This window comes from Scyliorhinus canicula, chromosome 9 (assembly GCF_902713615.1).
Source record: "Scyliorhinus canicula chromosome 9, sScyCan1.1, whole genome shotgun sequence".
Taxonomy (NCBI): Eukaryota; Metazoa; Chordata; class Chondrichthyes; order Carcharhiniformes; family Scyliorhinidae; genus Scyliorhinus; species Scyliorhinus canicula.
In genome coordinates this window covers 111,997,479-112,019,457 of record NC_052154.1, presented here as the reverse complement: position 1 = coordinate 112,019,457, position 21,979 = coordinate 111,997,479, and the positions used below count along the sequence as shown (strand labels likewise).

General features: G+C 57.3%; 1 protein-coding gene across 8 annotated transcripts in view; it reads left to right on the top strand.

Annotated features, from left to right (window-relative positions):
- The window catches only part of prdm11 (PR domain containing 11), a 197,685-nt gene that overhangs the window by 41,398 nt on the left and 134,308 nt on the right, over positions 1–21,979 (top strand). For 5 of the 8 annotated variants that reach the window (XM_038807408.1, XM_038807402.1, XM_038807401.1 and 2 more), the window contains one exon: positions 15,390–15,774. The exons of 1 other annotated variant lie outside the window; for it this stretch is intronic. The gene's annotated coding sequence lies outside the window, so the exon portion shown is untranslated. Of the gene's footprint in view, positions 1–15,210; positions 15,775–21,979 lie in introns of those variants that run through there. 2 more of the 8 variants (XM_038807404.1, XM_038807403.1) reach the window with 2 other exon arrangements.

Below are 21,979 nucleotides of genomic sequence, written 5' to 3'. Positions count from 1 at the left end.
CAGGGAGAGTTGGGAAATATTATTGAGGAGGAAGTAAGTGGCCTTGGTGATGGAGCAGATATGTGGTGGAAATCTCAACTCAATGTCAAATATGACCCCAGATTGGCGAGGAATCTGGTTCAGTTTCAGCCAGTTGCTCAGGACAGAGATGGAGCCAGTGGTAGGAGACGAAATTTGTGGTGGGAACTGAACACAATGTAAGTTTTTGCTGTACAACTTGTGTGTTGTGTCTCAAATACCCACCATATTAGTTGCAGTTGAATCGGATTGATTAAATACTTGATAACAAATGGTGCTTACAGAACAACGTTTCAAAGTAGAAACAGTGGCTGGGTGGGGAAAGATAATGGCAGGTGTTATCAGCGTCCATGTGGAAACTAGCAATTTTCCAGAATGCTGGTGCTGAGGGGCAGCAGGTAGGTGAGAAGTAGGAGGGGGGAAAAGGATAAATCCAGATGCACAAGCGAGTGGAAAGAGAGGTCTTTGCAGGTGATTATTTGGCTATGGCTGGATATACAAGGATGGAACCAGGTGATGTAACCCCACCCAGCTAGACAATGGATGAGGGGGACAGAAGAATGCTGTGGTCAACAATGTTGAAAGCTACAGATAGATTGTGTAGGATGAACAGGTATAGTTTACAAGCGTCATTGTTACCTAGTATGTCGTTTGCATCTTTGGTGAAGGTCATTTCAACACTGCAGCAGGAGAGAAATCTGATTGGTGGATTCAAACATGAAGTGCAATGAAAGATGGACATGGGTCTGGAGGGTGACTGCTTGTCAAGAATTTTGTAGATTGGGCAATAGGTTGAAAGGACAGAAGGGTCAAAGGTGATTTGACATGAGGATGGCAGCTTTGAAAGGGAGGAAGAATAAAGGAGCTGAATATTATTTAAATGGAGAAAGACTGTAGAAAACTGCAGCAGAGGGATGTGGGGGACTTCATGCAGAAATCACAAAAACCTAGCATGCAAGTTCAGCGTTAATAGGGAAGACAAATGGAATGCTCGCCTTTATTTCAAAAGGAATGGATGTAAAAATAGAGAAGTCTTGCTAAAACTTACAAGGCGCAAGTTAGACCACACAAAGAATGCTGTCAAGTTTTGGTCCCCCTCATCGCAGGAATGATATCCTGGCATTGGAGGCAGGCCAGAGAAGGTTCACTAGGTTGATCCCACGTATGGGAGGATTTTCTTATGAGGAGAGATTGAGTAGGCTGGGCCTGTGCTATTGGAGTTTAGAAGAATGAGAGGTGACCTTATTGAGACATACAGGATTGTCAGGGAGCTTGACAGTGTAGGTGCTGAGAGGTTGTCTTCCTTTGTTGGAGAGTCTAGGACCAGGTGGCATAATCTCAGACTAAGGGGGTCACCCATTTTACACAGAAATGAGGAGGAATTTCTTCTCTCAGAGGGTAGCGAATCTGAGAAATTCTTTACTGAAGAGAGCTGTAGGGGTTGGGTCATTAATTACGTTTAAGGCTGAGACAGGCAGATTTTTCAGCAAGTGTATCAAGGGTTGTGGGGATAAAGCAGGAACGGGAGATAAGGATTATTACATCAGATCAGTCGTAATCTTATTGAATGGCGGAGCAGACTCGATGAGCTGAATGGACGACTGCTGCCTCTACGTCTTATGGGGGGGGGGGGGGGTCTGCAGGGTTTGTAAAGATTGTCAGCAGCGTGGGATATTAGGGTTGACTATTAAGGAGTGGGGTTTAAGGAGAGGCCATCAGCTGGGGTGGGGTGGGGGTGTAAGGGGTGACAGTGCAGGGGCATTGCAATGGGTGACTGTGGATGGGTATTGGGGACGGTAAATGGGTGATCACTAAAAGGGTGGTGTAAGGGGAGTGTGTGTGTGTATATAAAGGGTGACCATTTGCTGCGGGAGTGTTTCTCTGTAAGGGGTGAGCGTTAGACATTGTGTGTATCTGAGGGGTAACCATTGGGGGCGTGTGTGTGTTTGTGGGTAACTGTCGGCAGGGTTGTGTGTGTAATGGGGTGACTGTCGGGGGGGGGGGGGGGGATTCTGTGTGTAAAGAGCTGACTGTCTGGCGGGTATGTGAGCGGGGCTGACTGTCGGGGGGGGGGGGGGGGAAGAGGGCACGGAGAGAATACATGTGCAAGGGGCTGACTGTCCGGGAGGTGGGGGGGGGGGAATGTGTGAGCAAGGGGTTGACTGTTCGGGGGGGGGTGGGGGGTGACGGTTTGTGTAATGGGGAGACTAGGGGTTGTGTAAGGGGGTGACTGTCGGAGGGGTTTGTGTGTGTCAGGGGGTGACTGTTCGGGTGTGACTGTGTCAGGTGGGGCGCTATGTGTGTAAGGGGGTGACTTGGGGGTTGTGTGTGTAAGGGGTGACTGTTGGAGGGGGAGGTCACGTGTGTAAGGGGGTGACTGCTGAGGGAGTCATGTGTGTAAGGGGGGGGGGTCACTATCCGTGTGGAGTTTGCGTATTCTCCCAGTGTTTGCGTGGGTTTCGCCCCCACAACCCAAAGATGTGCAGGGCAGGTGGATTGGCTTCGCTAAAATTGCTCCTTAATTGGAAAAACTGAATTGGGTACTCTAAATTTTAAAAGAAAATATGTTTAAGGGGGTGACTGTTGAGAAAGGTCATGTGTGTAAGGGGGTGACTTTTGGGGGGGTTGTCTGTGTAAGGGGGTGACTGGTGTGGGGGGGTCATGTGTGTAAGGGGGTGATTGTGTGTGTAAAGGGGTGGCTGTTGGGGGGGGTCGTGTGTGTAAGGGGTTGACTATTGGTATAGATATCATAGAATTTACAGTGCAGAAGGAGGCCATTCGGCCCATCGAGTCTGCACCGGCTCTTGGAAAGAGCACCCTACCCAAGGTCAACACCTCCACCTTATCCCCATAACCTCACGTTGGAGGGGCCTCACGGTAGCATGGTGGTTAGCATCAATGCTTCACAGCTCCAGGGTCCCAGGTTCGATTCCCGGCTGGGTCACTGTCTGTGTGGAGTCTGCACGTCCTCCCCGTGTGCGCGTGGGTTTCCTCCGGGTGCTCCGGTTTCCTCCCACAGTCCAAAGATGTGCGGGTTAGGTGGATTGGCCATGCTAAATTGCCCGTAGTGTAAGGTTAATGGGGGGATTGTTGGGTTACGGGTATACGGGTTACGTGGGTTTAAGTGGGGTGATCATTGTTCGGCACAACATCGAGGGCCGAAGGGCCTGTTCTGTGCTGTACTGTTCTATGTTCTATGTTCTATAACCCAGTAACCCCACCCAACACTAAGGGCAACTTTGGACACTAAGGGCAATTTATCATGGCCAATCCACCTAACCTGCACATCTTTGGACTGTGGGAGGAAACCGGAGCACCCGGAGGAAACCCACGCACACACGGGGAGGATGTGCAGACTAGACACAGACAGTGACCCAAGCCGGAATCGAACCTGAGACCCTGGGGCTGTGAAGCAATTGTGCTATACACAAGGCTACCGTGCTGCCCCCTTGTATAAGGGCTGACTGTCGGTGGGGGTGGGGAGTGGAGTTGCATGTGTAAGGTGGTGACAGGTGTTGGGGGGCTGTGTAAGGCGGTGACTGTTGGAGGGATCGTGTATGTATCGGGATGACTGGGGGGTTGGGAGTGTATGGTGGTGACTGTCGGGGGGGGGGGGGGGGGGGGGGGGGGATGTCGTGTGTAGTGAGGGCGACTGTCCGGTGGGAAGTTGTGCAAGTGAGCGACTATTGGAGGGGAGTGGGAACCATTGGAAGGTGTGCGATTGATCGTGGGGTGCGAGGAAATGGGGAGGGAGAATGGGGGAGACTGCCAAGTGGTTTCGGGTGACGCATTGAGTTCGGGGTATGAGCGGGTGAGGGGGAATCATGTGAGGGGTGGGTATTGTGAGGGATGGGGGAAGTGAGCAGTGACCGATGTGACTGTTGTCGGGGGGGGGGGGGGGGAAAGAGAGGTGTGACCGTTGGGGGGTGGGGGTGACCATTGGGGGGGCGGGGTGACCCTTGGGAGGGGGTGAGCTGACCGTTCCGTTGGGGGGATGACCGTTCCCGGGGGGGGGGGGGGGGGACTGTTGACTGTTAAGAGGGGGATGGGGGACTTCCGGTTGCGGCTATGCGGAGCGAAGTCGCACATTCCGCAGCTCCCGCTAGGAACGGACTTTTGGGCTCTTTTTAGGACCTCCAACGGAACTTTTTCGACGTCTCCCAGTGTGGGAAGGAGTCAGCAACATTTCCCCAGCGGTGTATGGCCTGGACCAGGAGTGGGGAGAGTAAAAAAGTGCCAGCAAAGCCAAAGCAGAAGAGAGGGAAGAAGCACAAGATGGCGGCGGGCGGAGACCAGGCGGCATGGATGCAGTGGGCGCAGGGGCAGCAGGAGGCTCTTTAGCGCTGCTTCAGGGAGCTTAAAACGGAGCTGCTGGAGTTGATGAAGGCTTCAATTGGTAAGCTGCTGGAAACTCAGACGGCCCAGGGGGTGGCGATCCGAGAGGTCCGACAAAAGGTCTCCGAAAACGAGGACGGGATCTTAGCCTTGCGGTGAAGGTGGAGGCGCACGAGGAGCTCCATAAAAAAATGGCAGGAGAGGTTCGAGGAGATGGAGAACCGTTTGAGGCGGAAAAATCTGCGGATCCTGGGCCTCATGGAGGGGCTGGAGGTGTCGGACATGGGGGCCTATGTGGTCACCATGCTAAATTCGCTGGTGGGAGCTGGGTCCTTCCAGGGGCCCCTGGAGCTGGAGGGGGCCCACAGAGTACTGGCGAGAAGGCCCAAGCCTAATGAGACGCCGCGGGCGGTGCTGGTGCGGTTCCACCAGTTTGCTGACCGGGAGCGTGTGCTCAGGTGGGCCAAGAAGGAGCGGAGCAGCAGGCGGGAGAACGCGGAGGTACGGATCTACGAGGAATGGAGTACGGCGGTGGCAAAGAAGAGGGCCGGGTACAACCGGACGAAGGTGGTGCTACACAGAAAGGGAGTGAAGTTCGGCATGCTGCAGCCGGCGCGTCTATGGTTCACCTACAAGGACCGACACTTTTACTTTGAGTCCCCGGAGGAGGCGTGGGCCTTTGTACAGGCCAAAGAATTGGACTCAAACTGAGGGTTGGGTACGGGGGTTTGTGTGTAGCTGTGTTACATTTTGATGGGGGGGGGGGGGGGGGGGGGGGTTCTCTGTGTATTGTTGGTCCTTTGTTGTTTTTCGGGTGGGTGGGGCACTGTTTTTGCTTGGGTCTGTCGGATGGGCTCGGGGAGGGGGGGGGGGCGGACCTGCAATGTGGGGGGCCGATGGCGGGAAGAGGGGATGGGTCCCCACGAGGGGACCGGGCCGGTAAAGGGAGCGGCGTCAGAGGAGGCGGGGTCGGGTAGGTGGAAAGCACGGGCTTCTTCCCACGTTGAGGGCTGAAGGGGGCGGGGCTGGCGTTAGGGGGAGGAGGAGAACCTGCTGGTGGGCAATGGGGAGGAGGGGAAGCCCACGCTGGGAGGGGTCGAAGGAGTGGCGGGAGTGGCCGGGGTCAGCAGACTTACGGGAGTGCATTTGAGGGAGCAATGCAGCAAGTCCTAGCTTGGGGGGGGGGGGGGGGTACCGGGATGCTGCTGTAATGGCCAAGAGGGAGCTGGAGCAGGTAGAGGTCGGGATGGGGGTCTGCCGCCGTGTGAACGGGCCGAGCGTGGGCACGTGGCGGGCTGAGAAAGGGTAATGGCTAGTCGGCGGGGGAGGGGGGTAGGTAGCCCCCTGATCCGGCTGATAACCTGGAATGTAAGGGGACTGAATGGGCCGGTCAAACGGGCCCGCGTATTTGCGCACCTGAAGGGGCTGAAAGCGGATGTGGTCATGCTTCAGGAGATGCACCTGAAGGTGGCGGATCAGGTTAGATTGCGGAAGGGATGGGTAGGCCAGGTGTTTCATTCGGGGCTGGATGCAAAAAATCGGGGGGTGGCGATCCTGGTGGGAAAGAGGATGTCGTTCGAGGCGTCGACCGTTGTGGCAGACAGTGGCGGGAGGTATGTGATGGTAAGTGGTAGGCTGCAGGGGAAGCGGGTGGTGCTGGTCAATGTATACGCCCCGAATTGGAACGATGCGGGTTTCATGCGGCGCATGTTGGGCCAGATTCCAGACTTGGAGGCGGGGGGCCTGATAATGGGGGGAAATTTCAACACGGTGCTGGACCCGGCACTGGATCGATCCAGATCCAGGACGGGTAGGAGGCCAGCAGCGGCTAAGGTGCTGAGGGGGTTTATGGACCAGATTTGGGGGGGGGGGGGGGGAGGTGTTGACCCATGGAGGTTTGCGAGACCGAGGGCCAGGGAATTTTCATTCTTCTCCCATGTGCATAAGGCCTATTTCCGGATTGATTTTTTTGTTATGAGTAGGGCGCTGATTGCGAGAGTGGAGGATACTGAGTACTCGGCGATAGCCATTTCTGATCATGCCCCGCATTGGGTGGACCTCGAGCTGGGGGAGGAGAGAGACCAGCGCCCACTTTGGCGATTAGAGGTGGGGTTGCTGGCGGACGAGGAGGTGGGCGGGCGGGTCCGAGGTTGTATTGAGAGGTACCTGGAGGCCAATGACAATGGGGAGGTCCGAGTGGGGATGGTCTGGGAGGCGCTGAAGGCGGTGGTTAGGGGAGAGTTGATATCCATCCGGGCCCACAGGGAGAGGAGAGAGCAGAGAGAGGGAGGGGTTGGTGGGGGAGATGGTGAGGGTGGACAGGAGGTACGCGGAGGCTCCGGAGGAGGGATTGCTAAGGGAGCGGCGTAGTCTCTAGGCCAAATTCGACCTATTGACCACCAGGAAGGCGGAAGTTCAGAGGAGGAAAGCACAGGGAGCGGTGTATGAATATGGGGAAAAGGCGAGCCGGATACTGGCGCACCAGCTTCGGAAGCGAGATGCAGCTAGGGAGATCGGTGGAGTTAAGGATAGAGGAGGGAATGTGGTGCGAAGTGGGGTAGGCATCTATGGGGTCTTCAGGGACTTCTATGAGGAACTGTATCGGTCCGAACCCCCACTGGAGGAGGGGCCGTTTTATGGGCCGGCTGAGATTCCCCAGGGTGGAGGAGGGACAGGTGGAGGGACTGGGGGCGTCGATTGGGCTGGAGGAGTTGGTCAAAGGGATAGGGAGCATGCAGTCGGGGAAGGCACCGGGGCCGGATAGGGTCCCGGTCGAATTCTATAAGACGTATGCAGACCTGCTGGGCCCTCTGTTGGTTAGGACCTTCAACGAGGCAAGGGAAAGAGGGGCTTTGCCTCCGACGATGTCTCGGGCGCTGATTTCCTTGATCCTTAAGCGGGACAAGGATCCCCTGCAGTGTGGGTCATACAGGCCGATCTCACTCTTAAATGTAGACGCCAAGTTGTTTGCGAAGATTTTAGCCACGAGGATAGAGGACTGTGCGCCGCAGGTTATTCACGAGGATCAAACGGGGTTCGTGAAAGGGTGGCAGTTGAATACTAACATACGGAGGCTATTGAATGTTATAATTATGCCGGCGGTGGAAGGCGAAGCGGAGATAGTGGTGGCGATGGACGCGGAGAAGGCCTTCGATAGGGTAGAGTGGGGGTACTTGTGGGAAGTGCTGAAAAGGTTCAGGTTTGGGGAGGGGTTTGTCAGGTGGGTGAGGCTGTTATATGAGGCCCCGGTGGCGAGTGTGGCCACGAATAGGAGGAGGTCGGAGTATTTTCGGCTGTACCGAGAGACGAGGCAGGGGTGTCCCCTGTCCCCCCTGCTTTTTGCGCTAGCAATTGAACCCCTGGCCATGGCGTTGAGGGAGTTGAGGAACTGGCGGGGGCTGGTGCGAGGTGGGGAGGAACACCGAGTGTCGCTCTATGCGGATGACCTGTTGTTGTATGTGGCGGACCCGGTGGGGGGGATGCCGGAGGTAATGAGGATTCTCAGGGAATTTCTCAGGGTACAAGCTCAACATGGGGAAGAGCGAGCTGTTCGTTGTTCACCCAGGGGACCAGGAGGGGGGGATTGGTAAGCTCCCATTAAAAAGGGCGCAGAAGAGCTTTAGGTACTTAGGGGTCCAGGTGGCCAGGAGCTGGGGGACCTTGCACAAGCTTAACCTTACGAGGCTGGTGGAGCAAATGGAGGAGGAGTTTAAGAGGTGGGACATGCTGCCGCTGTCTTTGGCGGGTAGGGTGCAGTCAGTCAAGATGATGGTGCCCCCAAGATTTCTGTTCCTGTTCCAGTGCCTCCCCATCCTTATCCCGAAGGCCTTCTTCAGGCGGGTTAATAGGAGCATTACAGGGTTTGTCTGGGCTCAGGGGACCCCGAGGGTGAGAAGGGTGTTCCTGGAGTGGGGCAGGGATAGGGGGGGGCTGGCGCTGCCCAACCTCTGTGGGTATTACTGGGCTGCCAATGCAGCGATGGTGCGCAAGTGGGTGATGGAGGGGGAAGCGGCAGCATGGAAGAGGATGGAAGTGGCGTCCTGTGTGGGCACGAGCCTGGAGGCGTTGGTGACGGCGCCGCTGCCGCTCCCTCCAACGAGGTATACCACAAGCCCGGTGGTGAGGGCTACGCTCAAGATTTGGGGGCAATGGAGGCGGCACAGGGGGGAGGTGGGGGCTTCGGTGAGGTCCCCGATACAGGGGAACCACCGGTTTGTCCCGGGGAGAATTGACGGCGGGTTCCTGAGTTGGCACAGGGCAGGTATTAGGAAGATGGGGGACCTGTTTGTGGACGGGAAGTTCGCGAGCCTGGGTGAGTTGGAGGAGAAGTTGGGGGGAGGGGGGTGATTGTTGGGAGGGGGGGTTGAATGACCGTTGGGGGGGAGATGACAGTTGGGCAGGGGGGACCATTGGGGGGGTGACGGTGACCGTTGGGGGGGTGACCGTTTGGGGGGGGGGGGGGGGGGTGTGGTGACCGTTGGGGGAGGTGGGTGACCGTCGGGGGGGAAAGCGGGGGTGACCGTTGGGGTGGGGTGGGACGTGACCGTTGGAGGGGGTGGGGGTGGTGTGACCGTTGGAGGACGGAGGGGGGGTGACCGTTGGGGGTGGGGTGACCGTTGGGGGGGGTGGGAGACTGACCGTTGGGGGCTGGGAAGAGACTGACCGTTGGGGGCTGGTGTGGGGGAGAGACTGACCGTTGGGGGCTGGGGTAAGAGACTGACCGTTGGGGACTGGGGGGGGAAGGGTGAACGTTGGGGGCTGGGGGGGGAAGAGTGACCGTTGGGGGCTGGGAGAAGAGTGACCGTTGGGGGCTGGGGGGGGGGGGGGGGAGTGACCGTGGGTGGGGGGGGGGAGTGACCGTTGGGGTGGGGGGGGAAGTGACCGTGGGGGGGGGGGGGGGTGGGGAGTGACCGTGGGGGGGGGGGAAGAGGGGGGAGTGGGGGGGGGGAGGGGGGAGTGACCGTTGGGGGGGAGAAGAGTGACTGTTGGGGGAGGGAGTGTGACGGTTGGGGGGAGGGAGAGTGACCGTTGGGGGGGTGACCGTTGGGGGGAGGGGGGACCGTTGGGGGGGAGGGGGGACCGTTGGGGGAGGGGGGGTGACCGTTGGGGGAGGGGGGGTGGACCGTTGGGGGAGGGGGAAATGGGGGTGACCTTTGCGGGGAGGAAATGGGGGTGACCGTTGGGGGGGAGGAAATGGGGGTGACCGTTGGGGGGGGTTGACCGTTGGGGGGAGGGGGGAGTGACCGTTGGGGAGAGGGGGGGGAGAAGAGTGACTGTTGGGGGGAGGGAGAGTGACCGTTGGGGGGGGTGACCGTTGGGGGGAGGGGGGACCGTTGGGGGGGGAGGGGGGACCGTTGGGGAAGGGGGGGTGACCGTTGGGGGGAGGTGACCGTTGGGATGACCGTGGGGGGGGGACGGGGGGGTGACTGTTGGGGGGACGGGGGGGTGACCATTGGGGGGACGGGGGGGTGACCGTTGGGGGGACGGGGGGGTGACCGTTGGGGGAAGGGGGGTGACCGTTGGGGTGAGGTGTCCGTTAGGGGGAGGGGGGTGACCGTTGGGGGGACGGGGGGTGACCGTTGGGGGAAGGGTGACCGTTGGGGGGAGGGGGGTGATTGTTGGGAGGGGGGTGTTGAATGACCGTTGGGGGGGAGATGACAGTTGGGCAGGGGGGACCATTGGGGGGGTGACGGTGACCGTTGGGGGGGGGTGACCGTTTTGGGGGGGGGAGGGGGGTGTGGTGACCGTTGGGGGAGGTGGGTGACCGTCGGGGGGGAAAGCGGGGGTGACCGTTGGGGTGGGGTGGGACGTGACCGTTGGAGGGGGTGGGGGTGGTGTGACCGTTGGAGGACGGAGGGGGGGTGACCGTTGGGGGTGGGGTGACGTTGGGGGGGGTGGGAGACTGACCGTTGGGGGCTGGGAAGAGACTGACCGTTGGGGGCTGGTGTGGGGGAGAGACTGACCGTTGGGGGCTGGGGTAAGAGACTGACCGTTGGGGACTGGGGGGGGGGGGGGAGGGTGAACGTTGGGGGCTGGGGGGAAGAGTGACCGTTGGGGGTTGGGAGAAGAGTGACCGTTGGGGGCTGGGGGGTGAGTGACGGGGGGGGGGGGAGTGACCGTTTTGGGGGGGTGACCGTTGGGGTGGGGGGGAGTGACCGTCGGGGTGGGGGGGGGAAGTGACCGTGGGGGGGGGGGGGAGTGACCGTGGGGGGGGGGGGGAGGGGGGGGAGTGACCGTTGGGGGGGAGAAGAGTGACTGTTGGGGGAGGGAGTGTGACGGTTGGGGGGAGGGAGAGTGACCGTTGGGGGGGTGACCGTTGGGGGAGGGGGGACCGTTGGGGGGGGGGAGGGGGGACCGTTGGGGGAGGGGGGTGACCGTTGGGGGAGGGGGGGTGACCGTTGGGGGAGGGGGAGTGACCGTTGGGGGAGGGGGAAATGGGGGTGACCTTTGCGGGGGAGGAAATGGGGGTGACCGTTGGGGGGGAGGAAATGGGGGTGACCGTTGGGGGGGGTTGACCGTTGGGGGGAGGGGGGAGTGACCGTTGGGGGGAGGGGGGGTGACCGTTGGGGGGAGGAGGGGGGGTGACCGTTGGGGGGAGGAGGGGGGGTGACCGTTGGGGGGAGGAGGGGGGTGACCGTTGGGGGAGGAGGGGGGTGACCGTTGGGGGGAGGAGGGGGGTGACCGTTGGGGGGAGGAGGGGGGGTGACCGTTGGGGGAGGAGGGGGGGTGACCGTTGGGGGGAGGAGGGGGGGTGACCGTTGGGGGAGGAGGGGGGTGACCGTTGGGGGGAGGAGGGGGGTGACCGTTGGGGGGAGGAGGGGGGGTGACCGTTGGGGGGAGGAAGGGGGGTGGACCGTTGGGGGGAGGAGGGGGGTGACAGTTGGGGGGAGTGACCGTGGGGGAGGAAGGGGGGGTGACCGTTGGGGGGAGGAGGGGGGGTGACCGTTAGGGGGAGGAGGGGGGGGTGACCGTTGGGGGGAGGAGGGGGGGTGACCGTTGGGGGGAGGAGGGGGGGGGACCGTGGGGGGAGTGACCGTTGGGGGAGGAAGGGGGACCGTTGGGGGAGGAGGGGGGGTGACCGTTGGGGGGAGGAGGGGGGGTGACCGTTGGGGGGAGGAGGGGGGGGGACCGTTGGGGGGAGGAGGGGGGGTGACCGTTGGGGGGAGGAGGGGGGTGTGACCGTTGGGGGGAGGAGGGGGGTGACCGTTGGGGGGAGGAGGGGGGGTGACGTTGGGGGGAGGAGGGGGGGGTGACCGTTGGGGGGAGGAGGGGGGGTGACCGTTGGGGGGAGGAGGGGGGGTGACCGTTGGGGGGAGGAGGGGGGGTGACCGTTGGGGGGAGGATGGGGGGGGTGACCGTTGGGGGGAGTGACCGTTGGGGGGGAGGAGGGGGGTGACCGTTGGGGGGAGGAGGGGGGGTGACCGTTGGGGGGAGGAGGGGGGGTGACCGTTGGGGGGAGGAGGGGGGTGACGTTGGGGGGGAGGAGGGGGGGTGACCGTTGGGGGAGGAGGGGGGTGACCGTTGTGGGGAGGAGGGGGGTGACCGTTGGGGGAGGAGGGGGGGGTGACCGTTGGGGGAGGAGGGGGGGTGACGTTGGGGGGAGGAGGGGGGGTGACGTTGGGGGAGGAGGGGGGGGTGACGTGTGGGGGAGGAGGGGGGTGACGTTGGGGGGTGACCGTTGGGGGAGGAGGGGGGGTGACCGTTGGGGGGAGGAGGGGGGTGGAACGTTGGGGGAGGAGGGGGGGTGGACGTTGGGGGGAGGAGGGGGGGTGACCGTTGGGGGGAGGAGGGGGGGTGACCGTTGGGGGGAGGAGGGGGGGTGACGTTGGGGGGAGGAGGGGGGGTGACGTTGGGGGGAGGAGGGGGGGTGACCGTTGGGGGGAGGAGGGGGTGACCGTTGGGGGGAGGAGGGGGGTGACCGTTGGGGGGGGGGGCGGGGGTGACCGTGGGCGGGGGGGCGGGGGTGACCGATGGGGGGAGGGGCGGGGGTGACCGTTGGGGGGAGGGGCGGGGGTGACGTTGGGGGGAGGAGGGGGGGTGACCGTTGGGGGGAGGAGGGGGGGTGACCGTTGGGGGAGGAGGGGGGGGTGACCGTTGGGGGGAGGAGGGGGGGTGACCGTTGGGGGGAGGAGGGGGGGGTGACCGTTGGGGGGAGGAGGGGGGGGTGACCGTTGGGGGGAGGAGGGGGGGTGGACCGTTGGGGGGAGGAGGGGGGGGTGACCGTTGGGGGGAGGAGGGGGGTGACCGTTGGGGGGAGGAGGGGGGGTGACCGTTGGGGGGAGGAGGGGGGGTGACCGTTGGGGGGAGGAGGGGGGTGACCGTTGGGGGGAGGAGGGGGGGTGACCGTTGGGGGGAGGAGGGGGGGTGACGTTGGGGGGAGGAGGGGGGGTGACCGTTGGGGGGAGGAGGGGGGTGACGTTGGGGGGTGACCGTTGGGGGAGGAGGGGGGGTGACCGTTGGGGGGAGGAGGGGGGGTGACGTTGGGGGGAGGAGGGGGGGGTGACCGTTGGGGGGAGGAGGGGGGGGTGACCGTTGGGGGGAGGAGGGGGGGTGACCGTTGGGGGGAGGAGGGGGGGTGACCGTTGGGGGGAGGAGGGGGGTGACCGTTGGGGGGAGGAGGGGGGTGACCGTTGGGGAGGGGCGGGGGTGACCGTTGGGCGGGGGGGGGCGGGGGTGACCGTTGGGGGGAGGGGCGGGGGTGACCGTTGGGGGGAGGGGTGGGGGTGACCGTTGGGGGGAGGGGCGGGGGTGACCGTTGGGGGGAGGGGCGGGGGTGACCGTTGGGGGGAGGGGCGGGGGTGACCGTTGGGGGGAGGGGCGGGGGGTGACCGTTGGGGGAGGGGGGGGGCGGGGGTGACCGTTGGGGGGAGGGGCGGGGGTGACCGTTGGGGGGAGGAGGGGGGGTGACCGTTGGGGGGGGGAGGGGGGGTGACCGTTGGGGGGAGGAGGGGGGGTGACCGTTGGGGGGAGGAGGGGGGGTGACCGTTGGGGGGAGGAGGGGGGGTGACCGTTGGGGGAGGACGGGGGGTGACCGTTGGGGGGAGGAGGGGGGGTGACCGTTGGGGGAGGAGGGGGGGTGACCGTTGGGGGGAGGAGGGGGGGTGACCGTTGGGGGGAGGAGGGGGGGTGACCGTTGGGGGGAGGAGGGGGGTGACCGTTGGGGGGTGACCGTTGGGGGGAGGACGGGGGGTGACCGTTGGGGGGAGGAGGGGGGGTGACCGTTGGGGGGAGGAGGGGGGGTGACCGTTGGGGGGAGGAGGGGGGTGACCGTTGGGGGGAGGAGGGGGGGTGACCGTTGGGGGGAGGGAGGGGGGGTGACCGTTGGGGGGAGGAGGGGGTGACCGTTGGGGGGAGGAGGGGGGTGACCGTTGGGGGGGGGGGGGGTGACCGTTGGGCGGGGGGGGCGGGGGTGACCGTTGGGGGGAGGGGCGGGGGTGACCGTTGGGGGAGGGGCGGGGGGTGACCGTTGGGGGGAGGAGGGGCGGTGACCGTTGGGGAGGAGGGGGGTGACCGTTGGGGGGAGGAGGGGGGGTGACCGTTGGGGGGAGGAGGGGGGGTGACCGTTGGGGGGAGGAGGGGGGGTGACCGTTGGGGGGAGGAGGGGGGGTGGACCGTTGGGGGGAGGAGGGGGGGTGACCGTTGGGGGGAGGAGGGGGGGTGACCGTTGGGGGGAGGAGGGGGGGTGACCGTTGGGGGGAGGAGGGGGGTGACCATTGGGGGGAGGAGGGGGGGTGACCGTTGGGGGGAGGAGGGGGGGTGACCGTTGGGGGGAGGAGGGGGGTGACCGTTGGGGGGAGGAGGGGGGGTGACCGTTGGGGGGAGGAGGGGGGGTGACCGTTGGGGGGAGGAGGGGGGGTGACCGTTGGGAGGAGGGGGGTGACCGTTGGGGGGAGGAGGGGGGGTGACCGTTGGGGGGAGGAGGGGGGGTGACGTTGGGGGGAGGAGGGGGGGTGACCGTTGGGGGAAGGAGGGGGGGTGACCGTTGGGGGGAGGAGGGGGGGGGTGACCGTTGGGGGGAGGAGGGGGGGTGACCGTTGGGGGGAGGAGGGGGGTTACCGTTGGGGGGAGGAGGGGGGTGACCGTTGGGGGGAGGAGGGGGGTGACCGTTGGGGGGAGGAGGGGGGGTGACCGTTGGGGGGAGGAGGGGGGGTGACCGTTGGGGGGAGGAGGGGGGTGACCGTTGGGGGGAGGAGGGGGGGGGTGACCGTTGGGGGGAGGAGGGGGGTGACCGTTGGGGGGAGGAGGGGGGGTGACCGTTGGGGGAGGAGGGGGGGTGACCGTTGGGGGGAGGAGGGGGGGTGACCGTTGGGGGGAGGAGGGGGGGTGACCGTTGGGGGGAGGAGGGGGTGACCGTTGGGGGGAGGAGGGGGGTGACCGTTGGGGGGGGGGGCGGGGGTGACCGTTGGGCGGGGGGGGGCGGGGGTGACCGGTGGGGGGAGGGGCGGGGGTGACCGTTGGGGGGAGGGGCGGGGGGGACCGTTGGGGGGAGGGGCGGGGGTGACCGTTGGGGGGAGGGGCGGGGGTGACCGTTGGGGGGAGGGGCGGGGGTGACCGTTGGGGGGAGGGGCGGGGGTGACCGTTGGGGGGAGGGGCGGGGGTGACCGTTGGGGGGAGGGGCGGGGGTGACCGTTGGGGGGAGGGGCGGGGGTGACCGTTGGGGGGAGGGGCGGGGGTGACCGTTGGGGGGAGGGGCGGGGGTGACCGTTGGCCGCGCGGTGTCTCCTGAATCACGGGAAGGTGTCTCTGATTCTCTCCCTCTCTCGGGCATCCGGACCTTTCCGGCCACGGTGAAACCAGCAGCTGTCCTCCCCCACCTTGCAATTTTATTCGGAGAAATTTTGGTCATTGTTTACAAATTAAACCAGCCCCGCCTACCACTCCTGGGTAATTTTCTGATAAGAATGCACAAACTTTAAAAGAAATAAAATCTATCATCGTTCCCCACAGTCAACCAAGCAATATTTCTGAAGACCATTCATTTTAAAGCATAAGATCGGTCAGCTAAACAAACTTTTTTCCTCCCCCACTGCCCGCAGGTCGCCATCCTCCTGTCCATAACCCGTCGCCAAACTTTGTGTGTGCAGCTTGTGCTGATCAGAGGTTGTCTGAGGGTCTCGACTCCTTTCTTCCGCTTCAACTTTTACATGTCATTTCCTGCAACATGGTGGTCAAGGCAAAGAGACGAGCCAGACTCCCCAAAAATATGTATTCCCAACACCAGCAAACAACTTCTTATTCGCCACTCTGACCAGTGAAACCTGCAGCACCGTCGGCAGCGGGAGCTCAAGGCAGCCGCCTCGACTGAGACCGAAACAAAGCCAACCTTCCTCGCTCAGTGCGGACGAGAAAAATATATATAATTAAAAAAGTGGAGAGGATTTAAGGAAAAAAAACCGACCATCAATATTATTTCCTGCAGGGGTAAGTGAGCTGCACTCGCCAAGGTGGCAAATTACAGAACAAAAATGGCTCGCTGGCTGAACAAGATCGCCAGCGCCTGCCATCCTCCATCCCCAAGTGCGATTTAATGGGACGGGCTTTATTTAAAAACGCAAAAAAATGTAGAGGCTGGCGAGATTGAAACGTTGGGGTCTTGTTTTTAATTTATTTTGTTGTTGGAAGCCTCGTTTGATGACTTGGAGAGATCACGTATTTTTTTTAATTTTGAGGCAGGATCTGGTTAATCAATGGCTGTGGATCGTTGCCCACTTTGGGGGGAGGGGAAATAGCAGGGCTGAAACAAATCCGGAGAGTGAGGGAGGGGCGGGAAGGAGCGTTGTGATTGACGGCTGGACTCTCCAATAGAGGGGCTGGATTCGCCCGCTTGGCAACGTCATGGAGCGGCAGAGGGCGGGGCATGGTGGTGAGGTCAATCTGAATGACATCATGAGTTTGGATTTGTGTACTGTTTTCAAATTCTGATTTGTAGAGTTTATGTCTGGTAGCCTGGAGATTTTGGCTATGTATTTATGGCTAAAAATACTTTGAGCGTACATTTGCACCCCCCCCCCTTAAGAAGTTTGTATCTTCATAGTTGTTACAGGAGTAGGCCATTTGGTTTATAATCTCTGCATCTGCTCTCCAAATGAGCTCCATGACTTCATGCAGGCTCCAACTCCCCCAATTGTTTCCATTCAAGTAATCACTTGATGCCCTTTTGAATGTCTCAATTGAACCTGCCTCCACCACACTTCCAGGCAGCGCATTCCAGATCCAAACCACTAGCTGTGTGAAAATACTTTTTCTCACATCACATTTGCTTCTTTTGCAAACCATTTTAAATCTGTACCCTCTTGTCCTCAATCCTTTTACAAGTGGGAACAGTTTCTCCCTATCCGCCCTGTCATGATTTTTGACACCTTCAGCAAATCTCCTCTTCTCCAAGAACAGTCACAACCTCTCCAGTCTATCCTCATAATTGAATCTCTCATTCCTGGAATCATTCTTGTAAAGCCCTTCTGCACTCATTCCAATGCATTCACATCCTTTCTGAAGTGTGGTGCCCAGAAATGTACACAGTATTTCAGCTGATGTCTAACTAGTTTCTTACATAGGTTCAGCACAATCTCCTTGTACTTGTCCTCCCTTGTTAATATAGCCCAGGATACTGTTTGCATTATTAACTGTTCTCTCTACCTGTCCTGCTACCTTCAATGATACATTAACTTATACACCCAAGTCCCTCTGGTCCTGCAGCACCTTAAGAATCGTACCACTTATTTTATATTGTCTGTCCACGTTCTTCCTACAAAACGCATCACCTCACACTTCTCTGCATTGAACTTCATCTGCCACTTATCTGTCGCCCCACCAACTTGTCTATGTCCTTTTGAAGTCCTCACAGTTTATAATACTTCCAAACTTTGCGTCATCCACAAACGTTTAAATAGTCCCCTGCAGCCCACCATCTAGATTATTAACAAATATATCAGAAAAAGCAAGGATCCCAAACCTGACCCCTAAGAAACTCCATTACAAAACTTCCTCCAGCCTGAAAAATATCCATTGACCATTATTCTGTCTTTCCTATTATCTAGCCAATTTTGTATCCATGTTGCTCCGTTCCCTTTTCTTCCATGAACTATAACATTTCCCGCAAGTCTGTTGTGCGGTAGGGTGGCACGGTGGCGCAATGGTTAGCACTGAGCCTCGCCGCGCTCAGGATCCGGGTTTGATCCCAGCCCCGGGTAATTGTCCATGTGCAGTTTTCACACTCTCCCCGTGTCCACGTTGGTCTCAGCCCCACAACCCAAACTATGCATGATTGGTGGATTGGTGACGCTAAATTGCTCCTTAATTGGAAAAAAAAGAATTGGGACTTTAAATTTTGCATTAAAAAAAGTCTGTGTGGCACTGTATTGAATGCCTTTTGAAAGTTCATGGACACCACATCAACAACATTACCCTCTTCAACCTTTCTGTTACCTCTTCAAAAAATTCCTAAACACGCTTTCCCCTTCAGAAACCCATGCTGTCTCCACCTAATCGACCCATATTTTTTCACGTGACTACTAATTCAATCCCAAATAATTGTTTCTAGAGGTTTCCCCATCACTGAAGTTAAACTGACTGGGCTGTAATTGCTGAGTTTATCCTCACAGGCTCTTTTGCAGTGAGGCAAATTCCCTAGTCCTCTTTCACCTCTACTGAGTCGAGGGAAGACTGAAAGATTATAGCCAGTATCCCTGTAATTTCCACTCTCACTTTCAGTGCCTTGTCACTTAAGTACCGACAGTATACCGAACACTTCTTCCTCAGCAATTTTGAACTCTGCTCACCAGGGCAAGTGAAAACAATCAATGATTTCAAAATAAAATTGGACAGGTATTTGAAGGATTGCAAGGTTCCAGAAGGGGAGTGAGACTGACTGGATTGCTCCATTGAAAGCCGGCATGGACTTGATCGGCTGAATGGCATCATTCTATACTGTAAATAATTCTATAACTACGGAGCATGTGGAACCAACACACATTGTCAGAAAGGATAACAGTAGTCTAAGAACGAAATAAATAGGAGTCGGTAATTTAGCCTACTCCTCTGGAAGTAGGGTTCAATAGGATTCATAACATTAGGGCAGCACGGTAGCATGGTGGTTAGCATAAATGCTTCACAGCTCCAGGGTCCCAGGTTCGATTCTCGGCTGGGTCACTGTCTGTGTGGAGTCTGCACGTCCTCCCCGTGTGTGCGTGGGTTTCCTCCGGGTACTCCGGTTTCCTCCCACAGTCCAAAGATGTGCGGGTTAGGTGGATTGGCCATGCTAAATTGCCCGTAGTGTCCTAAAAAGTAAGGTTAAGGGGGGCGTTGTTGGGTTACGGGTATAGGGTGGATACGTGGGTTTGAGTAGGGTGATCATGGCTCGGCACAACATCGAGGGCCGAAGGGCCTGTTCTGTGCTGTACTGTTCTATGTTCTATAACTGATTTTCGACCTCAACTCCACCTTTCTTGACTATTGCCATATCCAATTATCACCTTGGAGATCAACAGGATTTTACATACTCGAAATTTATTTTTAATAAATAACTTGCAGTAGGTTTGTATTATAATTTTGCAGCTTTCCTTTTAAAAAAATTTAGAGCACCCAATTTTTTTTCCAATTAAGGGTTAATTTAGCGTGGCCAATCCACTTACCCTGCACATCTTTGGATTGTGGGGGCGAAACCCACGCAAACACGGGGAGAATGTGCAAACTCCACACGGACAGTGACCCAGAGCCAGGATCGAACCTGGGACCTCGGCGCCATGATGCAGCAGTGCTAACCACTGCACCACCGTGCTCCCCTCAGCTTTCTTTTAAAGGAAAGATATGGGAACAGGAGTAGACCGTTCAGCCTCTCCAGCCTGTTCCACCACTCAACTAGATATTGAATGATTTGTGCCTCATCTCCATTTACCCACTTTAGCCTGATATCCTTGACTGCCATTTTCCACCCTGGATATATTTAACCTCATCCAGAACTCTGCTACCTACATCGTAATGCGGACCACATACTTTCATCCATTTTTGATACTCGCCGACCTATATTGATTGATCAATGCCTTGCATTTTAAAATTCTCATCTTGCCTATTTCAGTCCTACAACCCTCAGTTACCAGTTCCGGCCAATTACGCATCCTCGATTTTAATTGCTCCATCATTGATAACCATGCCTTTAAATGCTAAGGCAGTTCCAAGATTTCCTCCCTAGGCCCCTCCACAAATGATTCTTCTAAGCTGTGCAGCTACCCAAAAGTTCCTGGCAAGCCATGCACAAGCTGGTCCCTTTAAATTAGCACGTGTGTGCGACCATGTAAAAAAAATATTTGAAGGGCTGTGTATTTAAATAAGTTGATGCTCATTCTGAACAAAAATGGAGGGAATGTTGCTTCCAACCTCTTGCCATCTCTTTCCTGTTGGAAGAATCTCATTGAAGCCTACCTCTTTGACCAAGGTTTTGACCATTTGTCTGTTTTGACCTGAACCTTTGTTAGGCCACACTTGGATTACCATGTACAGTTTTGGTTGCTAAATTCTAAAAACAATAGAGAGACATTAGACCAGGGGTGGGCAAACTTTTCCGTGCAAGGGCCACATTCAGAAATTCACAATTCACAAAGGGCCGCATAGTATATTAAGTAAAATAATTACTTCACCCGGTTATGATTCTGGGCGCCTCATATAGAACATAGAACAGTACAGCACAGAACAGGCCCTTCGGCCCTCGACGTTGTGCCGAGCAATGATCATCCTACTCAAGTCAACGTATCCACCCTATACCAGTAAGTAACCCAACAGCCCCCCCATTAACCTTAAAAAAAAATTTTTTTTTAAAAATTAAAAAATTTTTTTTTTTTTTTTAATGACTTGGAGGGCCGCAGAAATACCTTTGGCGGGCCGCATGCGGCCCGCGGGCCGTAGTTTGCCCACCCCTGCATTAGACACTGCCAAATCAATATTTACAGGATGGTACCAGAACAACATGATTATAGCTATCAGGAAGGGATAAACAGAATTTTCTTTTCTCTTGAAGACCAGATTTAATAGAGTTCTTAATTTTGATGGAGCAGGGACAGAGATATGTTTCTACTTGTAGAGAAGACCAAACCTGAGGCCATTAATATAGGATAGTCACCATAAAACTAAACAGGGAATTCAGAACAAACATCTTTATTCAGAGAGTGGTGAGAATATGGAATTTATTGCCACAGGGAGTAGATGAGATGAATAATACCGATGCATTTAAGGAAAAAACAAGTAAACTTGAGGGAAAGAGAATAGAGCGTTACATTGATAAATTTAGCTGGGAGATGGTCGAAGTGAAGTATAAATGCTGGCACATACTGGTTGAGCCAAACAGACTGTTTTGGTGCTGTATAATCTAGTTAATTCTCTTTAACATATGCTATGTGGCTTGGTGTCACATTGTTTGATGATGCTCTTATGAAGTGCCTTGGCATGTTGTACTATGTTAAAGGTGCTATATAAGCGTAAGTAATTGATGATACCCTTGGATCATTGAAAATTTCAAATGAACCTTTGGGCGAGAATTCTATATTTCCACAATTCTCTTGTGAAAATGTGCTTCCTCATTTTATCCCCAAATGAGCCTACCCAAACTTTAAGATTATCCCTCCTTTTTCTGGATTCCTCCACCAGAGGAAATAAATGCCTTTCTCTGTTGTGGCACTATTGAATCCTTTTATTATTTTAGATATCCCACAACCTTCTAATCTCAAAGAGGGACAACTTGTTTATGCAACTTTACCTCATTATTGAAACCTGTAAGTCCTGATATCATTCTGGTGAATTTATGCTGTAACACAACCAAGGGCAATATATTCTTCTTGAGGTCTGGTGCCTGAAACTGAATCCAACACTCCAGCTGGGGACTGACCAAAGCTCCATGCAGCAAGCATAGTCTCATCCCCTTTGTGTTCCAACCCTGGTCAACGTTCCATTAGCTTTTTGAGTTTTTGTACCTATTATTGATTTGCATACCTAGAAACCAACATCTCTTTGCCATTTCACAGTTTCCTAGTTTTTCACAATTAAGATAATATTCAAATTTGTCTTCCTTGGATCCACAGTGAATGATCTCACACACTTTCATGTTGAGCTCCATCTGTCACAGTTTTTCCCACTCAAACTGTCCATGTAGAACATTTTGATCCCAACTTGACAATTTATTGTGTCTGTTAATTTAATGTCATATGTAAATTGGGTATATAACTAGCTATTCCTTCATAAAAATTATTGATATACAAATTATTGGATCTCTCCAGTCTGGAAATCTACTGCTTAGAAACACCAGTTGTTCTGGAATTCTTTTTTTAATTTTTGTTTTTAAAAATAAATTTAAAGTACCCAATTATTTTTTTCCAATTAAGGGGCAATTTAGCATGGCCTAGCCTGCACATCTTTGGGTTGTGGGGGCGAAACCCACACAAACACAGTGAGAATGTGCAAACTCCACAGGGCAGTGACGTCGAGCTGGGATCGAACCTGGGACCTCGGCGCCATGAGGTAGCAACACTAACCACTGTGCCACCATGCTGCCCCTATCCTAGATTTCTTTGAACAAACTTTTGGCATCATTGGCATCATTTTAGTACAGTACTTTGGGAGTAGAAACATGGAAGGTGCAGTA